This window comes from Humulus lupulus, chromosome 9, assembly GCF_963169125.1.
Source record: "Humulus lupulus chromosome 9, drHumLupu1.1, whole genome shotgun sequence".
Taxonomy (NCBI): Eukaryota; Viridiplantae; Streptophyta; class Magnoliopsida; order Rosales; family Cannabaceae; genus Humulus; species Humulus lupulus.
In genome coordinates this window covers 85,117,544-85,137,662 of record NC_084801.1, presented here as the reverse complement: position 1 = coordinate 85,137,662, position 20,119 = coordinate 85,117,544, and positions in this window count along the sequence as shown.

The following is a 20,119-nucleotide window of genomic DNA, read 5'->3' as shown; positions in this document are numbered from 1 at the left end:
AGCGTACCATGAGGTATGTAAACACATGAACAAAATGAGTGAAAGCATGCTAAGGTACTTAGAGTATTTTTCAAAATTTATATTTTGTTAAATCAAGCCAAAGTACTATGCTAAGTTCGGTCATACGGACATATGTTATAATAAATGAAAATATTATAACATTATAAGGCAATCTTTTACACCGCAAGCATCACTGCTTGGATGTAATTGTTCGAATAAAAGGAAAGTTTGCTGCCCATGCAGCAAATTCAAAAAAAAAAAGATATTGTCTTTACATCACGACCCGTGGGTCGTGTAATTAAAGAAAGAAAAAATAATAATAAAAGCTCAAGAGACATTAGGAGCAGGAGGGTCTTTATCAGCATTCTGATTGGTCGCATCCTCAACAACTCCTTCTTCCTCTGCGCTAGCGATGCTTGGGGAAGCAGGGATCCTTGCTCTTGCCTCCTCTTCAGCCAATTGAGCAGTGCAGCGGGCCAGCTTAGCATTTCTAACATCTTCTGAAAGATAACCGAAGTTGGCACCCTGATTGTTTTTCCAGAAGTTGTAAAAACACCGGAGCGTCGCGTTCTTGTACCTTTCCAAATTTTTGGCATTGGAAAGCTTCAGCTGCTCTACTTGGCTCTCAAGAGCTGCGATGGCCTTGTCCTTGGACTGGAGCTCCTCGCCTAGTCTCTTGCATTCTCGATATTGGACTCGGCTAGCCTCCTGATAATCCTCCCTCTGCTTCCTCATAACTGCCTTTGAAGCTTCAACCTCTGATAGCTTTGTCACCGCAGCATCCCTCTGCTGAATGACCGCCTCTAACTCCTTCACATGCCTCGCCTCTGCAGCCTGAAGCTCCTCAGCTGCTTTCGCCTGATACCTCTCGATAGCCTTCGCCCGAGCCTGGTCGATGGTGGCTTGGGCACGGGTGCGGGCGGCAGTTGCAGTCAGCAAAGCCTGTAGACAAAGGATAAGGTTAGAATCTGTTGGGAAGAGTGAAAGACTAAGGCCAAAAAGATACAAAGTGCTTACGCTAACCATTTCATTTAGGGCCCTGTTCAGAATCTGGTCGACCCACATGGTCTCTGCCTCAGCCATCACGTCCTTTCAGCGGTCGTACCTCACGATATGCGCAAGGCGGTCCTTTGCTGCTCGCAGGGTGCGATTCGAGAGTTTGGCCCCAAGGGCTTCGTCCCGCTGGGTCTGTTCCTTGGCGGCTGCAGGTTGAGGGTTCGTCGTCGCGGGCGAAGTTTCCTTTTCAGCAGGAGCCGAAGGCTGGGCAGGAGTTTGCCCAGTTGGCATGTCCTTGGAAGGATCTTCTTTTCGACCCTTCTTGGCAGGAGATCCCTGGCTTGTTTCGCCATTGTGTCTCCTGGACGACTTCCGCCGGACCAGAGGAACTTCTACTTTCTCCTCAGCCTGGTATAAGTAAAAAACGTTAGGAGTGGCCATATCTGCATACAAGTAAACACATGCAAATGATAAGATAAAGGCAGATAAAAGCTCTCTATCAAACAGAAAAGAGGTCACAAAGTTAATACCCAAGCTACAACTACTGGTCGCTATACTATTGACTCTATTAGTCACACACTCAGTTTCTGGCACGAAGAAGTCTGGCCCTAGATTTGGATCATATGTAAAGTTGCCCTCCCCATCAAACAAGTGACAGGGAATGGGCATGCTATTTAAAAGCGAAATTACTGTACCGTTTTCATCGGAGGATTCCCCCAAGTCCACAATCGACTCTTTTGCCTTTTGTTTCCCCTTGCCTTGGGGAGCAGAGGGCCTTTCTGCAGAAGGATCGCCTGTGGGTTCCCTGATTGTAACCCCCGTTGGCCTCATTCGTGGAGGGGACGCAGGAGGTTGCTGCTCGGGAACCCTCTCGGCAGTGGCATCAGCAACCACAGGTCCTCTTGTTTCATGGCGAGGAGCCAGGAGGCCAGATAGCCTCAAATTTTCATCAGTAACCAGGAACTTGACGCTTTTTTCTGCGTCTGTCATCCTGGCCAGTGCATTGGACCACAACACCATATCTGGTGCTGGGGTCGGACGTAACCATGGGCCTGAAAGACAAAGTATACTTTAAGAAAGATGAAGGAAATTTTGCTGTTGAAAAGTATCGACCAGTAAAAGCAGCGCTTACCTCCTCGTGCGAAGGCCAGATTGTTGCTGGTCAGGTCCGGCGTGAGGAAGTACTCCTTGCTGTACTGCCCCACGTTGGATATATGTGTGGTGTCGCTCAGGAACATCCGGTATGTCTCCTGGTGACAAAGATGAAAGAAACCCGTCCCATGTTGTTGAGGGATGAATTTGAGGTCGAAGAGATAATTGACCTCATGGGGAGTAGGTTCTGGCGACTTTTTAAGTTTGTACAGGATATAAAGTGCGACCAACATTCTATATCCATTTGGAGTGATTTGGAAGGGGGCGACATCGAAATAATTGGCCACCCCCTGATAAAAAGGATGTAGAGGGAGGGTAGCCCCCGCCTCTATGTGATACCGAGACCAAGCACTGTATACACCTCCGGGGAGGTTAGCCCTTTGGTCTGCAGCATTGATTTTGAGATTGACCCCTGTGAGAGGATACTTCCTAAGGTAGTTAGCAAGAATCCTAGTAGTCACTAGGCTGGTCGGGGAGAAATACCACTCGACATCAGGCAAATTCTGATGGCGAGGGCAGGCTCTATTTTGGATATTAGGGTTAGGAGCAGGATTTTCTCGACCGCTAGTCGAAGGAACCCTAGCCTGTGAATCAGGCTGGGCAGGAAGGTTTGGACTATCGTCGGATTCAGGTCTTTTCTTGCCTAAGGATTTAGAGCGTGCCATTTGAGGAGGAGAAGGACGAGGTCTAAAGGAAGATCGTGAAAAAGGAATCTCGTGAATTCGGTCGGCCGGTTGTTCTTCGCCTTCGAGCAGCTGGGCGAGAAGATCGTCGTCAATGGGTCGTTCACCTCCTCACAAATCTGGCATCAAAGTCTGCAAACAGAAGAATGGGGAGGTGAGGGTAGAGAATTTTTAAAGACTTTTTAGAATAACGCTGGTCGAGTATAAAAGTCAAGCTTTTATACAGCAGCATTCTAGCGAAAGTTAAATTTTTTCACACGAGCAGTTTGAAAAACGGATCAAAGGGTGAAAACAAAAAGTTTTTCGTAAAAGCTTTTTCAACTCCCCTTAGGGCGGGAAAAACCTATTTTTCGGCTGGCCTAAAAATCTAATTTTTACTTCGGTTTTACGTCCTAAAAGTATGATCCCAACTATCAAACTAACTCGTAACTTTTTCACCCACAAGACATTCTATCGATAAACATCTAAACCCAGAAGCAGATAAACTCAACAGTCAACATATAGGAGCATGCATTACCAAAATATAAAACATAAAGATTCGAAGACTTACTAGAAAGAAGGTCGTGGAGATTGGTACGAGTTTTTGAAGATCGAGGAACTCTCGGGCTGAGTCTTGAAAATGCAGAAGAACGGTCTCTGAAGAAGATGGAAGCTTTGGTTTTAGGGTTTCAGGAATGAGTAATGGCGTGCGTAAAAAGAAAAAGAAAAACTTTGGAGATGTTATATAAGTTTGTCTGTGGCATTAAAAAAGGTGTAATCATTAGTTTCCCATTTTTCGAAGTATGGGGAAGCGAGATAGCCGTCGAATTTTTATTGGGGAACCGAAAAGTCATGATTAGACAAGAGTAGGTTGCTTTTTCCAAGAACACATGAAGGGTTCTGACACGTAAGGCGGGGTCACCGAAGGGTCGTTCACTCAAAAGTTTATTTATTACTCGTAATAAATAAACTTGGGGGGCAAATGGTATCCAAAAAATTGGCATTGATGACGTGGCAAGTGATCCCTGGACACGTGGCTGACATCTGGAGGAACTCTGCTAGTGTATCGACCAGAAGGTACATTATAGGCAGTAGGCGGCCCAGTCTTTCCTGCGACCAGTCTGGTTGATGGTTCCGCATGCAGCATGATGTTCCAATAAAGATCTTTGTATATCCCGAAATTAACTCCCACAATCTCCTAGTATCCGATTATTTAGGAGAGAATATCTATAACAAATTCATGTAATCCCCCCTTGAGCCTATAAATAGGGAAAGATAGCTCAAGGAAGGGACTTTTGGCTTTGGAATTATTGGAGACTAGAGTAATTCTATCTGATATATTGTATTGTTCTTCAGAGGTTAATGAAACTCATTGAACCCTAGTTCTTTGATCACTCCTTTGATTATCACATCAATAACAATCTAAGTGGATGTAGGTTATTACCAGATCCTGGGGCCGAACCACTATAAAATATCGTGTTCTTATTATTTTCGTCATTACGTTCTTTTCAACGCATTCATTTACATCAAGCATATTTTGACTCCGTGTCAGTTGACCAAAATCTGGGTCAACACCCATTTTGTAGTAGTGGATAAATCTTGTTCCAGCTCTAAGTTCTCATAACTCAGTACATGTGTAGAATGTGATACATACTTTCAGAGCATGGACACGTGAAAAACATCATGAACCCCTGATAGTGCTGGAGGCATCACCAATCTGTAAGCTACCTCTCCAACCCGTTCCAAAATCTCAAAGGGGCCAACAAACCTAGGGCTCAGCTTGCCCCGAACACCAAACCGTTTCACTCCTCTCAAGGGTGAAACCCAAAGGAACACATGGTCACCGACTTGGAACTCTATGCTCCTGCGTTTCAAGTTCGAGTACCTCTTCTGGCAAATCTGGGAGGTGAGCATTTGAGCTCTAATCTTTTCAATCGCCTCATTGGTTCTCTGAACCATCTCAGGACCCAAGTATCTCCTCTCACTCGTCTCATCCCAACAAATAAGTGATCTGCACTTCCTCCCATATAACATCTCATACGGAGCCATTCCGATAGTCGCTTGATAATTGTTGTTGTACGAAAACTCAATCAAAGGGAGATACTCACTCCAAGATCCCTCAAAATCCAGCACACAGGCTCGTAACATAACTTACAGTATCTGAATTGTCCTCTCAGACTGTCCATCTGTCGAAAAATGATAAGCGGTACTAAACCGCAACTGTGTGCCCATAGCCTTTTACAGACTCTCGAAAAACATGGAGGTGAAGGTGGGATCCCATGAAGTTGAACAATTTCCTTCACATACAATTCAGCATACTGTTCCATAGTATAAGTTGTCCTAACAGGTAAAAAGTGGGTGGACTTGGTATACCTATCCACAATCACCCACACTGAATCATGTTGTCCCACAGTCTTCGGAAAACCAACGACGAAGTCCATGGTGAAACCCTGTTGGCCTCTGATGTTCAGCCTTTACCTGCTGACAAGTTAAGCACTTAGCCACATAATCCACCACATCCCTCTTCATTCCTGACCACCAATACAAGGCTCTGAAATCTTTGTACATCTTTATTGTACCTAGATGTAAAGAATATGGAGTGGTATGAGATTCATCCAAGATCTCTCGCCGGATATCAAAATTCATCGGAACACAGATTTGACCCTTGTACTTCAATAATCCTATCTCCGAGATAGAGAAGTCCTTAGCCGCTCTGATCAAGACACTCTCTTTGTGCCCTCTCAACTGGGGATCCTTCCCCTGCGCTTCCTTGATCCTCTCAAGGAGTGTAGTCTGAAGAGTGATGTTGGCTAACTGAACAACCACCAACTCTATACCCGCTCTAGTCATCTCCTCAACTAACTTATCAGATATCTGGCTCGAACTGAACAATTGTCTTGGGCCCTTCCAACTTAATGCATCAGCCACTACATTAGCCTTCCCAGGATGGTATAGGATATCACAATCATAATCCTTTACCAATTCCAGCCACCGTCTCTGGCGCATATTCAGATCCTTCTAAGTAAAGAAGTACTTCAAACTCTTATGGTCGGTGTATATCTCGCACTTCTCACCATATAGATAATGTCTCCAAACTTTAAGTGCAAATACCACTGTTGCCAACTCCAGATCGTGCGTGGGATAACTCTGCTCATACTCCTTTAGTTGTCTCGATGCGTAGGCAATCACCTTTATGGCTTGCATCTGCACCCTAAACCCTGTCTGGAAGCATCAAAATAAACCACAAACTTCTCTTTGTCTGTCAGCAGACTCAACATTGGAGTGGTGATCAATTGCCGCTTCAATTCCTTGAAACTGTTCTCACACCTGTCTGACCACAAATACTTGGTCTTCTTTCTCATCAATTCAGTCAACGGTGTGCCTATCCTAGAGAACCCCTCAACAAACCGCCGATAATACCCTGCCAATCCTAAGAAGCTCCTAACTTCTGGGACACTACTCGGTCTAGGCCAATCCTTCACTGCCTCAATCTTACTTTGGTCAACTAGAATCCCCTCCTTACTGAGAATATAGCCCAGGAATGTGACTTGCAATAGCCAAAACTCTCACTTGCTGAACTTAGCATATAACCTATTCTCTCTCAACTGCTGCAATACCAGGCGTAAATGCTGCTCATGCTTTGTCTCTAGCTGAGAGTACACCAATATGTCGTCAATAAACACAATCATGAACTTGTCATGGTAGTCCTTGAAAACCCTATTCATCATGTCCATAAAAGCTGCTGGGGCGTTGGTTAATCCAAAGGACATAACCAGGAATTCATAGTGTCCATATCTCGTGCGGAAAGTGATCTTTGGTATGTCCTCCTCTTTAATCATGAACTGATGGTAACCTGACCGGAGATCAATCTTGGAGAACGTCGTCTTCCCCTGTAGCTGGTCAAATAAATCATCGATCCTAGGTAGTGGGTACTTTTTCTTAATGGTCAACTTGTTCAGCTCCTTGTAGTCAATACACATCTTAAGAGATCCATCCTTCTTCTTCACGAACAACACTGGAGCTCCCCATGGCGAGAAGCTCGGTCTGATGAACCCCAAATCTAGTAACTCCTACAACTGAATCTTCAATTACTTCAACTCTGCCAGATCCATTCTATAAGGTGTCCTAGATACTGGCTCCACCCCTGGCGCCAACTCTATAACAAACTCGATCTCCCGTTGTGGCGGTAATCCTAGCAAATATGTTAGAAATAAATCTAGAAACTCACATACCAATTTGGTCTCACTCGGTCCAACCGACATAACCCTAGAGGTATCCACAATGTTTGCTAGGAATCCTATACAACCTTCCTGGATCAGGTCTCTAGCCTTCAGTGCTGAAATTATAGGTACTCGCGGTCCACTAACTGTTCCCACAAATACAAAGGGTACCTCCCCTTCTGGTTCAAAAGTCACCATCCTGTGCTTGCTGTCAATCTTCGCCCCATACTTTGATAACCAATCTATCCCTAGAATTATATCAAAGTCATCCATCACCAACTCAATCAGATCAAAATACAACTCTCTACCATCTATCTCTACTGGCAATGCTCTAATCCATCTCCTAGAGACTGCTAGTACCCCAGTTGGCAACGAAGTCTGAAATCCCCTAGCATACAAATCATTAGGTCTACACAGCTGATCTATCACTCTAGCAGACACAAACGAATGAGTAGCCCCTGAATCAATCAATGCAGTATAAGAAGAACCAGCACTAGAAATATGACCTGTCACAACCGAGGGGCTAGCCTCTGCCTCAGTCTGAGTCAAGGTGAACACTCTGGCAGGAGCGAGACTATCGCTCTACTTTGGCTCCTCTTTCCTGGCTTATGGGCAGTCCTTCTTCAAGTGATTGCCACTCCCACAAATAAAGCAGGCCCTGATCCTGCACTCTCCCTGATGTCGCCATCTGCATTGAGGACACACTAGGAAACTCCTCCAGTTGTCACCCCCACCCTGACGGCAACTAAAAGCACCCCGTGCCCTCCAATCCGAGCTAGGAAGAACAAAAGAATCTGGGGCCCTTCCCATCTATTTACTGGGGCCACTACCCTGACTAGATCCGATAGAAGGAAGCACCGTCCTCCTGGCATCACGCCTAGCAACACCCTCTCTCCATATTTGATCCTCGACCCCCTCAGCTATAAGGGCCCTGTCCACTACTTGAGCATATGTACTATTCCCTGGATCCAAAGTTATCGTAACATCACAGGCGATCATGACATTCAACCCCCGTACAAACTGATCTCTTCTTGTCACATCAATCGACACGAAATCCGGTGTGAACTTTGCCAACCAGTCAAATCTCAAAGCATACTCAGTAACTGTCAACCGGTTCTGAGTTAGGTTGATAAACTCATCAACCTTCGCAGCTCGGACTACAACATTGTAATACTTCTCATTGAAAATGTTTCTAAACTTTTCCCAGGTCATAACTGCAACATTTATTCTCTGAGTCACTACATCCCACCAGATGCGGGCATCCTCCTTGAACATGTAGCTGGCACAAGCTACCCTCTCATTCCCTTCCACTCTCATGAAATCTAGGATGGAGGAAATCATATTCATCCACTGCTCTGCCCGCAGTGGGTCTGATCCACCCTCGAAGGTGGGAGGATGCTGCTTCCTGAACATCTCTAACAAAGGTTCCCACCTATTCTCCATAACAGGCTGAATTGGCACTGGCGGGACAGCCTGCTGAACTTGAAACCCAGTGCCTTAAGGAAGGGCTTGTTGCCTCAGTTGTCGAAGTTCTTCCTTTGTTCGATGTAGTCTAGCTTCCATTTCGGTAAACATCTATTGCCAATTCTATGGGGCGGGTGGAGGGTCCGGACCCTAGTTGTCATCCTCGGCCCTACTATCGCGGAGTCTGGATGATTGTTGAGGCATCTCAACAATATGCCTGCAATCAACGACGACGCTCATCAGGCATGATAAGAACATCCAAAACCACCTCCCAGTTCACATCAACCAACCATAAACAGCAGACCACATAAAACAAATAAAATACAACACTCAAGGGGCCATGCCCAAGCATCATGCATATGTTAACTCATTCATCATGCTCTATATAAAATAATCAGGCAAATAGGGCACTTAAACACATAATCAAGCATATAATTCAATCATTACCAACCAACCCTGAGTCGAGCTTGCCACTGACAGCGAGCATACATGTTTGGTCAATCTCCAGGAACCATAAACCTTGGCTCACTCTAATACCAAGTTGTAAAGCCCTACTTTCTTAGAGCCGTTACTAAGTGAGTTTAAAGCATGCAATTAACTTGCTAATCAAGGTTTTAGGTTAAAAGTGTAGCTAAACTACAATAAAAGTCATATAATTTGAAAATGTAGTCATTCATTGAAATTATAAAGTGTTATACATTTGGGATCCCAAAATACTGTTAATAAATATTTACAACTCAAAATATGCTTAAAGTCGACTAAAAGACAAAATTTGGTTTAATACATATCATCTCCCAAAAATACCTCTGGCCGTGGCAGCCAGGCAGGCCAAACATGTACACACCACTTCATGCTCTCCGTACTCATGGTTGATTGACCTTTCCCTTGCCCTTACCTATACCATAGAGCACCCGTGAGCCGAAGCCAAGTAAGAAAACTCCACACAAGCAAACAACATCTGCATAACTATCAATCAGCATATAACAAAGCTGGCTACAAGCTAAACACATAACGACCATGTCGTCCCAGGCGCTTTACCAGACCCTAGGTTCGCGATCTACACCGTGAGGATGTTGCAGGCATTCGAGAAGGGTCTCACCCAAGTGACTTGCACTCCGCGCGCTTAACTCCGCTCCCAGCCCAACCGTACTTGGCCTTGCCATTCTCGTCCTTCACCGTTCCCAGCCCTTGCCGTACATTTATAGATATGCAACACATAGCATAAATTTAACAAATACTTAAACAAATCCAAACATAAAAAATAGGGCTACACCCTGTAACACAATCACATAGGGTCGTGGCCTGCAAAACAAACTATAGGGCCACACCCTGCTCTACGGGTACAATAGTTTTCTTACTTGTGTTCTAAGCTTCTCGAGCACCGATATCCAGAGCACAGTCCCCTAGTCCGAGCATCGCTGAAAACCTAGTTACAATGTGTCAACAACATCCATCCATCAAGCCTTAATATGTTAAATAACTTTGAAATGGAATTCTAGTATCCGGGACCTTGATTTCTATCAATCCGGGTGATAAAATTAATCCCGAGCCTTAACTTTTGGATTCTCGAGCCTAAAACCTTCTCGAGGTCCAATAGGCCACTATGTTTCGCAGCCCCAAGGCCTTTTGCCGCGGCCCGCCTCAACCAGAAACCCAGCTCTCATTTTTGCCTATGCGCGCCACGACCCAATCTATAGGGCGCCGCGGCCCGCCCCTCTTCCTGGCCTTCCTTTTGCTCTAGAGGGTCGCGACTCACCAAGAACAATGTCGTGGCCCGACCCTTAGAACCCTGAAAAATCCCCCATTTTCACAACCAAAACCCAGCCAATTTATCCCAAAACCAATCTAACAACTCAATTTAATCACAACACTAGTTCTAGAATAGTCTCAGCAACAAAACCTAACAAAAAGCTAGCTTAAAACCTCATCAAATCCAAAATTCAATCTTCAACTTCCAAGACTCAAGAAAGCTAAAAACTCAGCCAATAACTTACAGAGTTTAAATGGCTAAAATCACAATTCAAAGCTTACCTTAACCTCTATTTGAATCCACAAGTTAAAGTTTAGCTAATCCTCAAGTCTAGAGCTCCAATTCCTTGCTTAAGCTTCAATGGTTTTCTTGGAAATGTTTAGAGGAAACAAGAGGAAGAGAGAAGAAGATAGTGTCGGTTTAGGAAAATTTTGAGTGACTCTCTCTGCTTTGTTTTACTTAGCCTAAGTCACTTAAGTTACCTCCAAGGCTTGGGCTACCAAAAACGTCCCCTTGGGCAAAATGGTAAATTTCCTCGATATTCCCTCCTAAATGTTCTAACTTCAAATATATCTCAAAATATGTATTTTCATAACCCAATAACCCAGTAACATGTCTAATGCTTGGAATACCCCTTGACTCGCCCCGAGTCGGATATTGGGTCCCGTTGTGACTTCCTAGCTAAATTGCTCCCTAGGACTGTCTTGGATCGTGCATCACAAATATATCACCATTCGCCCGTGGTAAGGGTCACAATATTCACAAGTATTGCATTTATGCCCTCAACGGGCTAAAAATTAAAAACATGCCCCTAATAACCAAATGGGGCCCGCATGCATATTTAATTCACCTAAACATGCATTTCTAATCACATACTCATCAAATTCACATATTAATATAATAAATCACTTATTTCCCTCTAGGCACGCTAATCAAGGCCTTAAGCCTTATTAGCAAATTTGGGACGCTACACATCATGTTGACTAGTCTTTGATAGGTGGCCCCAACATTCTTAAGGCCGAAGGGCATGATGATGTAGTAGTATACACCCTTGTCCTTTTGGAAGCTAGTGTGTTCCTCGTCTGCTACATGCATCGAAATCTTGTTGTAGTTGAAGTAAGCATCCATGAAGGTTAACAACTCATACCCGGATGTAGCATCTACCATCTTTTCAATCCGGGGCAGAGGGAAGCAATCCTTTGTGCACGCCTTGTTGAGGTCCGTGAAGTCGATGCGAGTTTTCCACGTTCCATTTGGCCTTGGTACCAACACTAGATTTTCTAGCCAAACAAGATACATTGCCTCTCAGACGAAGTTGATCGAGGACAGCTTCTCGACTTCTAACTTGAGGACCTTTGCCCTTTCCGCGCCTAGGGGCCTTCGTTTCTGCCATATGTAAGTCGCGTTCTCGTCAATGTTAAGGGCATGAAATATTATGTTGCGACTGATCACGGTCATATCCGAATGAGACCAAGCTAGGATGTCTTGGTTCTCCTTCACCCAGGAAATTATGGCAGCCCTGACCTTCGATTTCAAGTTCCTCCCTATCTGTATCACTTTGGTTTGGTCGGTGTCACTAATGCGCACCTCCTCAACTTCCTCCATGGGCTCTAATGCCCTATCGGCCTCTATCCGTGGATCTAATTCGTCGCCCTCCCAGACCACCCTCTGTGGTGGCTGTGGTGGGGGAAGTAGATTTGTGTTTTCCTCTTCAAGAGGCTTTTCGCGGACCATGAAGATTGGTCAGGCGAAGACGTGATAATATTTTTGGGCGCACTTCTGATCTCCCGATACAGTTCCCATTCCACCGTTATCATAGGGGAACTTCATGCATAGATGGCAGATGGAGGTTCTGGCGCCGAAGTCGACTAGAGCAGGGTGCCCAAAGATCACGTTATACGCAGTGGGGCAATCCACCACCACAAAATAGCAGTACTTGAATGAGCCATGTACCTTGTTCCCCACCGTCACAGGGATTTGAATCTTGCCCATCGAGATCAAAGAATCCACATTGAAGTCGTAAATTTACTTAGGGTGGGAAGCTTGGTCCGCCTCAATTAGCCCGATCACCATGAAGGCTGGCTTGAATAGGACATTGACAGAGCTCCCGTCGTCCACCAACACTCGAGACACTTGTTTGTTGGCAATTTGGGCGTTAATGACCAAAGGGTCATGATTCGGGAAGTGAACATTCTGGGCATCTTCCTAAGTGAAAGTTATGGGCAGGTTCATCAACTTTAGATGTTGGGCCAGAGTCTGGACCAAGGTGCACAACTCATGGTCGTGATCGAGCTCGATGAGGTATCTTTTCTAATCGTTCCAGGACAGTCCTCCTAGGTGCAGGAATTTTGATATGGGGGTTATGTGGCCATCTACCTGAGGAGGCGCGGCTCCGGGAGGATATGGCATTCCGGGCCCAGGAACCATAGGGCTTCCGGGTGATTGCACTATTGGGGCTTCCTGAGGGGTCTGTGCTCCCGTTCTAGGAGCGCACCCTACTTGAGGAATTCGATACGACACCTGGGCACTCGGGGCCAAAGGTTGTCTAGAGCTGTTGGTAGTCCCGGAACTCCTGTTGGCATCCTGGCCCATTGGTGGAGATGTCCTAGCTTGATCAGGTTCTCAATCTCATCCTTCAGCTGACGACATTCCTCGGTCATATGGCCCACATCCTATGGTAGGCACACCTTTTGCTGGTGTCCCTTGAATTCTTTACCCGTTTGACCATGGGGCTTGGTTTCTGATAATAGACTACAATGCTCGTTGCAGGGTAGATGTTTTCCCGGGTGTCCACCAACTTTGTATACTCCGTGTATAGGGGCTCGTACCCTCTCTTTCCTTCTTCGAGGGCTCAGATTAGTTTTGACTTTTGGTCGATCTTTTTCCTCGGGAGGGGTTTATGCTTGCCTCAGCTGCTTTGGCCTGAGGCGGTTGGGCACCTCTAGGACTGGCACTATACCAAGTGGGTGCCACTTCGTACCTGGAGAATGGGGCTGATGGAGCCGGAGCATATCTCGCCGAACTGGGCCCATAGACTGTCGGGGTCATGAATGGCATCCCAAGGGATCCAGCAAATCTGAATGCCACTGGGGGTGTGAGTAGATATTTGCTGGATACTGTGCTCCGTATCCGGGAATGATTTGTGTTGTCGACTAGGTTGCTGGCTGCCTGTTGCAAAGGCTTGGATTCTATCCTCGTCCCAATTGATGAACCTTGTGCCCTCCTGATGAATTCTTCAAGGGTGGCCTCCTTGCTGTGTTGCATGTCGTCCCAGATAGGGGACCCTGCTCTGATTCTGGATTGGAGAGCTAACAGGCACTGTCCGACATCCACCTTAGTTTTTTAGGCTTCCTCTGAGAAGCGTTGGATGTCAGCCCTAAGGGTCTCCGTGGGATTCTGTTTGATATTTTCCAGTGCGCTGACCACCATTTCCAACTTTATGGTGACAACAAACTCTTTAGGAAAGCTGATTACAATCTGGACCAAGACTGGATCGATCCCGTCTTGAGTCTTTTCCACCACTCTTCTCCGTGTCCAGCCAGAGTGATTGAGAAACATAGGCACTTGTCGTTGTCACAGGCGTGAACTACAATCATCAGGTGATTGTAGCTGGATAAGTGATCTCTTGAACCCATTGGCTAACATGACGTCCAAGATGTCCTTGGTACATGGTTCTTTTTCTTCTTTTTCACAATCAAAACCTCTGCCTTCTTGCTTCCAGACCAGGCAGTCCGTGAACTTTTTAAGAGCGGCCAACTGTTCCATGAATTGCCTGGCCATTCCATTTTCGAGAGGTACTCTTTCGTTCCTCATGTCGTTGAGGTTATTCCCCAAGTTGCCTCCTCGAGAGCGAATCTTTTCTTTTCGGGCCCGCTCCTTCCGAGCGTTGAGGCCATCGCGCAAGTCCACTCAGGATGTATCTTCTCCCGAGCTGATTAGTTATGGCTCTTCTCCATGTTTGTTCCCTCTGTGATCCTTGTTCACGGATGCACTGGGATAAAAGTGTCATCCCTGATTATCCTCTTTGGGGACGTTCTAGGGCTTAGTACCCTGTGGGCGCTTCCCCTACGGATTGTTCAGATGATCCCGTTCTGGGACAGGATTAATCCATTCTTTCCTAGTGAATTTCCTTGGGTTAGCCCTGGTTTTTGGAATGGGATGAGCTCTTTTTTATGGGTTTGTTTTTTCAACGGGATTAACCATTTTGGCTTTCCCTTTTTCCTGAGCAGGGTTCAACAGGTTGGCTCCGAGAGGAACACGGGTGGCGTCGTTGGGTATGCCAGTCCTTATAGGTAGGATAGGCAGCTGTGTTTCTGGGGGAGGAACGGTTGAAGGATTGGCTGCTAATCCTTGGGCAGCCATAAAGGCTTGCAGAGCCATGAGGGACTCTTGCATTTGGTGGGTGGCCACTTGTTGTTTAGCTATCCTGGTTTCTAGATCCAGGACCTATTTTCTCAGATTGACTACCTCTAGATCCTCCTGTTTAGGATCCATATCCTTCTCGTCAAGATCAACGGGGTTCTTGGCCTCATGATCTTCATACTCCCCTTCGTATTCCTCATAGTAGCCTTCGTCATATTCACCCCCATCTCTGAAGTTTTGGGAGTCGTGACACTACTACAAAAAAGGGCAATTGTGTCAGTCAAACGCGTCAGTCAACTGCGACCAAGAATTAGCATTTATGGCAGTTGGACACTGTAACACCTTACTACCTTAGAGCTGTTACTAAGTGAGTTTAAAATGTGCAATTACTCGCTAATTGAGGTTTTAAAAGCAAAAGTGTAATTAAGCCTTAATCAGAGTAAAAACTTTAGAAATAACTCTATACCATTGAAAATCATAAAAGTTTAACACTTGGGATCTCAAAATACTGTTTAGAAATATTTACAACATATAAATACAACCAAGTCAGCTAAACGAAAAAATCTAGGTTTTATTACAATCATCTCCCAAAATCCACTGACTGTGGCAGCCAGGCAGACCAAACATGTACACGCCGCTTCATGCCTGCTACACTCATGGTTGGTTGGCCTTCTCCTTGCCCTTACCTGCACCACAGAGCATCCATGAGCCGAAGCCCAGTAAGAAAACCCACAAACAGATAACATATGCAAAACAGACACCAAACATATAATCAGGCCATCAATAGGCTAAGCACATACGACCAAGCCATCCCAGGTGCTTTACCAGGCCCTGGGTTCGTGGTCTACACCGTGAGGATATCCTAGGTATCCTTTAGGGTCCCGCCCTGGCAGCTCGCACTCCACATGCCCAACACTGCTCCTGGCCCCTTGCTGTTCTCGGCCTTGCACTCAACGTGCCCAACGCCGTTCCCGGCCCCTGCCGACCTCGGCCTACACCGTTCCTGGCTCTTGCCGCTCATTTACACAACAACATCCATAGCATAATAAACAAATACTGAACACTAACAAATTCAATCAAAGGGCTACGCCCTGCAATTCAAACATATTAGGGCTCAGCCCTTCATACAAGCTCTATGGGAACAAGGGTTCTCTTACCTGAGTCCCGAGCTTCCTGAACACCGCTATCCCGAGCACAGTCCCTTAACTTGAGCCTCGCCGAAACCCTAGTCACAACACATTAACAATATCCATCCATCAAGTTCTAATCCATTAAATAACCTTGAGCCATAACTCTAACCTCCGGGACCTTGAATTATATCAATCCGGGTGATAAAATCCATCCCGAGCCTTAACCACTGAGTTCCCAAGCCTAAACACTCTTAAAAACTCAAACTGGCACTAAGAGTCGCGACCCTACCCACAAGCGCTGCGGCTAGCCTAGAAACAGAGGCTAGCACTTCCCTGCAACACATGCGGGCTGCGGCGCGCATCACCAAGCGCCGCAGCGCGCCTCAAGCTTCTCAGACTCCCATGGCCTCGCACGCACACGGGCCGCGGCATGCCCCTCCTAGGGCCGCGGCCCTCACCTCCAAACACAGAATTCTTCATCTTTTCCTACGTTTTCTTTAGACCAATTCATCCTATAATCAAGCTAACAGTTCCAGATAATCAACACAAAGTTTCTAGCCCAGTTTCAACATCAACACTCACCAAAACCTGCTCTAAACCCAACCAAAACACCTAAGAACATATCAAATTCCACTCACATGCATATCCTAAGAACATAGTTGAAATTCAAGCATAATTCCCATAGTCAAAGCTTATCCTTGCTGAGTTTGGATTCTGAGTTGATTTCCCCCAGTTCCCAACCTCAATTCCTCAAGCTCCAAACCCTGATTTTCTGGTTAGATTCTCCCCAAGCTCAGCTTCAATTCTTAGTTCTTGACTAATGGCCTCTCAAAGCTTATTTCCCTTGAGTCTTTCTTAGAGAGTAAAGAGAGAGTATGGTAGAGTCTATAGTCGGTTTCTCCAAATTTCCCAATAGTTCCCTTACTTTGTTTTATTTAACTTAATCTATGTGGTTACCTCAAGGCTCGGGGTACCAAAACATCCCCGAGGGCAAAATGGTAAATTTCCCCAGTATTCCCTCCTAGACATTCTAACCTCAAATATATCACCAAATATTTATTTCCATACCCCGATAACCCCATACAATAGTTAATGCCCATATTACCCCTCGACTTGCCTTGAGTCGGATTCTCAACCCCATTGTGACTTTTCGGCTAACTGCTCCCCAGGACTGTCTCGGGCCGTCCTACACAGATAAATCACATACATATTGCATTTATCACAGATATACCCCAACTATCCAAACGGGGCCCACATGCAGATTTAACTTAACTAAACATGCATCTTTATCAAATGTTCACATAAATTCACGTATTAGCATATTAATTCATTTATTGCCCTCCAGGCACGCTAATCAAGGCCCTAAGCCCTATTAGCAAATTCGGGTCGTTACAACTACTCCCTCCTTACAGAGATTTGATCCTCAAAATTACCTGAATAACTTAGGATACCGCTCCCTCATCTCTGACTCAAGTTCTCACGTCGCCTCCTCAACCTTGTTGTTCCTCCACAGCACTTTCACCAAGGTGATGGTCTTGCTCCGCAAGACTTTATCTTTCCGGTCAAGAACCTGAACCGGTTTCTCCTCATAGGACAAATCCTGATCAAGCTCTAGATTCTCATAACTTAGAACATGCGTCGAATCTAACACATATTTCTGGAGCATGGATACAAGGAAAACATTATGAACCCCTGATAAAGCTGGAGGCATCGCTAGTCTGTAAGCTACCTCTCCAACCCGTTCCAGAACCTCGAAGGGGCCAAAAAACCTAGGGCTCAACTTGCCCCGAACACCGATCCGTTTCACTCCCCTCAAAGGTGAAACCCTAAGAAACACATGATCACCAACCTGAAATTCCACGCCTCTGCGTTTCAGGTCTGAATAACTCTTCTGACGGCTTTGGGAGGCGAGCATTCGCGCTCTAATCTTCTCAATCGCCTCATTGGTCCTCTGAACCGTCTATGGACCCAGATATCTCCTCTCACCTGTCTCATCCCAATGAACAGGTGATCTACACTTCCTTCCATAAAGCATCTCGTATGGAGCCACTCCGATGGTCGCCTGATAAATGTTGTTATACGAGAACTCAATCAAAGGGAGATACTTACTCCACGATCCCCCAAAATCTAGCACACAGGCTCGCAACATGTCCTCTAGTATCTGAATCGTCCTCTCAGACTGTCCATCTGTCTGAGGATGATAAGCGGTACTAACCCGTAATTGAGTGCCCATGGCCTTCTGCAGACTCTCCCAAAACTTGGAAGTGAAGGTGGGGTCTCTGTCGGATACTATCGACCTTGGGGCCCCATGAAGTCGAACAATCTCCTTCACATACAACTTAGCATACTGCTCTACAATATAAGTTGTCCTAACAGGTAAAAAGTGGGCGGACTTGGTATACCTATCCACAATCACCCACACTGAGTCATGCTGTCCTACAGTCCTCGGCAAACCAACCACAACGTCCATGGTGATATCCTCCCACTTCCATTCTGGGATTCCAAGGGCTGCAGCAACCCCGCTGGTCTCTGATGCTCAGCCTTGACCCGCCGACACGTTAAGCACTTGGCCACATAATCCATCACATCCCTCTTCATGCCTGACCACCAATACAAAGCTCTCAAATCCTGGTACATCTTCGTCGTACCCGGGTGCAAAGAATATGGAGTGGTATGCGATTCATCTAGGATCTCTCGCCGGATGTCAGAATCCATCAGAATGCAGATCCGACCCTTGTACTTCAGTAATCCCATCTCTGATATAGAAAAGTCCTTAGACGCCCCGACTAAGACATTCTGTCTGTGACCTTTCAACTGAGAATCTTTCCCCTGCGCCTCCTTGATCTTATCAAGGAGTGCAGACTGAAGAGTGATGTTGGTCAATTGACCAACCACCAACTCTATACCTGCTCTGGTCATCTCCTCAGCTAGCTTATCAGATATTTGCCTCGAACTAAACAACTGTCCTGGGCCTTTCTGACTCAATGCATCAGCGACCACATTAGCCTTCCCAAGATGGTATAGGATATCGCAGTCATAATCCTTAACCAACTCTAGCCACCGCCTCTGGCGCATATTCAGGTCCTTCTGAGTAAATAAATACTTTAGGCTCTTATGGTCGGTGTATATCTCGCACTTCTCACCATAAAGATAATGCCTCCAAATCTTAAGTGCAAACACCACCGCTGCAAACTCCAGATCATGCGTGGGATACCTCTGCTCATATTCTTTAAACTGTCTCGATGCATAGGCTATCACCTTACCAGCTTGCATCAGCACACACCCCAAACCATGTCTGGATGCATCACAATAAACCATAAACTTTTCACTGTCTGTCGGCAAACTCAGCATTGGCGCGGTGATCAATCGCCGCTTTAACTCCTTAAAACTATTCTCACATCTGTCCGTCCAAACATACCTTGTCTTCTTCTTTGTCAGTTCTGTCAATGGCGTAGCTATTCTGGAGAACCCTTCTACGAACCGTCGATGGTACCCTGCTAAGCCTAAGAAAATTCTCACCTTAGGAACATTGCTCGGTCTAGGCCAATCTCTGATTGCCTCAATCTTACTTGGGTCAACCAGAATCCCCTCCTTACTAACTGTAACAACCCAAATTCGCTAATAAGGCTTAAGGGCCTTGATTAGTGTGCCTAGAGGGCATAATGGGAATTATATGTGATTTAATGATTTAAAGCATTTTGTATGGCTATTAGAATATTTGAGATGCATGGCTATGTGTATTAGTATGCATGTACGCCCTGATTAGTTTAGAAAGGGCATAATTGTAATTTTGGCCCGTTGAGGGCATAACTGTATATATATGCGATAATTGTTGAGACCACATTATTATGTGGATATATCTGTGATCTGTGACTCAAGACGATCCTAGTGAGCAGATTAGCGAAAAAGTCATGGCGCAGATTTATACCCGGCTCGGGGTGAGCCTGGGGGTATAAATGGGAATTTAGTGAGTATATTGGAGTCTATTTTGACATCGAGGAATATAATTGGTGATTAATTAAGTATCGGGAAGTAAGCGGGAAATATTAGAGACAGTCGAGGAAATTAGCGGGAATTGGGTAAAATGACTAAAATGCCCCTAAGTGGATTGAAGGTTTAAAATTAAAAGGGAGGGCATAATGGTCATTTGGCTTGCAAGAGATAAGTATTCTGAGGCTTTATACTTAGTCGGAATTGTAGAAAAGGGTAGAAGGCTAAGGAAAGAAAGAAAAAGAAAAGAGAGAAAACAGAGTAGTTTTCTTAGGGTCGGTTTGTGGTTCTCTCACCATTTCTCTTCATTCTTTTGGGAGCAAAACTCATAAGGGAGCTAGGTTAAGCTGAGTAACAAGAATACTAAGCTAAGCTTGAAGGGTTGGCAAGGGG